Source organism: Etheostoma spectabile, chromosome 5 (assembly GCF_008692095.1).
Source record: "Etheostoma spectabile isolate EspeVRDwgs_2016 chromosome 5, UIUC_Espe_1.0, whole genome shotgun sequence".
Classification (NCBI taxonomy): Eukaryota; Metazoa; Chordata; class Actinopteri; order Perciformes; family Percidae; genus Etheostoma; species Etheostoma spectabile.
The window spans coordinates 13,407,594-13,410,024 of record NC_045737.1 but is presented as its reverse complement, the minus strand read 5'-3'; the positions used below and the strand labels follow the sequence as shown (position 1 = coordinate 13,410,024).

General features: G+C 37.9%; 1 protein-coding gene across 3 annotated transcripts in view; it reads right to left on the bottom strand.

Moving 5' to 3' along the window:
- The window catches only part of LOC116689165 (spermatid perinuclear RNA-binding protein), an 88,229-nt gene that overhangs the window by 29,018 nt on the left and 56,780 nt on the right, over window positions 1–2,431 (bottom strand). The window lies entirely within an intron of this gene.

Below are 2,431 nucleotides of genomic sequence, written 5' to 3'. Positions count from 1 at the left end.
GGACAGACTGCAGACCACACTGCAGAGCTCAGTAGTGAGGGCTCACAGGCTATCAACGGTTTATAGCTTTATTCTTCAGCTTGCCAAGTTGCAAATATTAATGTCCCAACACTCTGGAATCAGTGTCATTATGGTTCAAAGATCTCTTCCAATGAGCAACAGCCAGCAGAGATTAAATCACGGCTATTTTTTCTACAAACTGACAGTAATGCTGACACAGAGCATTGAAATAATGCTCCTGCTGCTAGAGAGGGGGTTACAGTGGATTCTTTATTTCCAGATATACCCAGTATTCAAATTCAAAATGTATCTGTGAGTGTGAGACATTAGCAGTAATGTGAGTACAGGAGCGGTGTGTGTGGTTTAGCAGTCTGTTGCTGTAGAGACCGCAGTGAAAGCTGAACAGGATGGAAGAGGTGGAAGACAAACGAAGGAGCCGATGAGAGACACAAGGTTTGTCCCGTATCACTCCTCCTCTAAGACCAAGGACTTCGGGCCTTCATGTTCTGCCCCTGGGACTTCTGGGTCATATAATATACTACTCTGACTGGCTCGATTTGTCAAAGGTTGCTGGAAGAGTGAAAAGTTTCCATCTTTCTTCCTGTCCAGCACTTATAGGAGCGCACTCTCAGTTGTGCTTGCTTTGTGCACCTGGAGACCTCAAAACTAATGAAATTATGAGTTGAAGTGAGACCTGACAAAAAGCCATTTCATGTGTTTTTCTCACTTAAAAATACTTTGTTGTAAGAAACTAAAGTACATAAATGCTTCTTCAGCGACATTGATGTTGCCAGGGTAAGTGGACCGACGCTACATAAGAAAATGTTTTGCTTGTGCTTTCATATCTACACTGGACTTATAAATAAAATGAAAAAGTGCAAATGTACTTTTAGAACAATTAAAAACACAGTATCAAGTGTGCCAGGAGAAAAAAAAGCCATTTTAAGTGTTACATTTAATTTATTTATTTAATATATTATATTGATACCATTACATTTGCCAATTCAAAGCCTCATTAAATTATTGTTGACTTTAAATTCATTACCGATGAATTTTAAAATGGAATTCAAAAATAGATTTTCAGAAAAGGAAAGCTAATTTGCATGAGTAATGTGCAGGTTGATGTAGTAAAACATTTTAAAAATAATACTTTAGAACTGCAAATAACAATTTTCCAATGTTCCATTAATATTTCTTTTAATTAATAAATCATCTATAAAGTGTCAGAAAATAGTTTAAAAAAACACAGAACTTCTAGGCTTCTTCATATACGTATATCCTGTATATTTTCTATCCTAGTTTAAACATTTCAACCCCTACCCTTTGTGGCTCCGTTCTGAAGGGCCACTACCCAGTTGAGGGCACTCCAAAACTAGAGAAAGAAGGGAAGGGTGCGCTGTCATCGCGTTGAGACTACAAAGGCTGGCATGTACAGTAGATAGCATAGGTAATATCATCATTAATACTGGACTTTCATAGGAATGCTCAGCCAAGTTTTGGCACATTTCACTATACTGATACATCACTGTAGAGGACTTCTTTTTCAACTTAAACTGAATGATTGTTTCAGCCCTAATTACATTACTTACTTACATTTGTTGTTTGCCAATCACATTCCATCTCATAAATTAATCTCTCCCCTGCTTTGACACTTGGTTTCCATTTTCTGATTACCTTTCACTTAAAGATGATTCTCTTTAATTTAAACATGTGTAGATAAAATTTCACCTACAAATTAAATCAGATCCCAGCATTCACAGCAGCAGTTAGAAGAATCCAGTGTTTATTCACTCCGATGGCACACTCAAGACTCTAATAATAATGTAATAAAGAATAGAATATTAATTTTATTCTAAATGAAGAACATTTCTTGAGATCCTTGAGAGTTCTAAGTCTGTCACCCCCCAGGAAAATATTAACCACCCAGCCAAATTGGAGTTATTATAAATTTGCAAGGTATATAAAATTAAGTTTCAATTATGAAATATAAGCTGTATTCACTGCTCTGAGGCGCTGGCTTGGGGCGTGCCTGCTGAAGGCAACGAATCATCACTCTTGTTGCATCTGGATTAATTTGCTCGCACATTTACTAAAAATGTGCTTATCTTTTGCAGATAAATTGTGTTAGCTGATTCCCAGAGGCACGCCATGAAGGAACCATCACTCACAGGTCAAGACCACATACAGACCCCACTAAATTCTCCCTGACATCATCAGTTTAGGGGTATTTTGATTAGTGAACAGGACATCAGATTAATTCAATTAGCACTGCTTTTTTCAACATGAAATTATGGGATGTCAGCCAATGCAAATTGATCCCCAGAGAGGGGTCAGCCCCAGCACTTAAAGGTCCCGTGGCATGGAAATTTCACTTTATGAGGTTTTTCAACATTAATGTGCATTCCCCCAGCCTGCCTATGGTCCCCCAGTG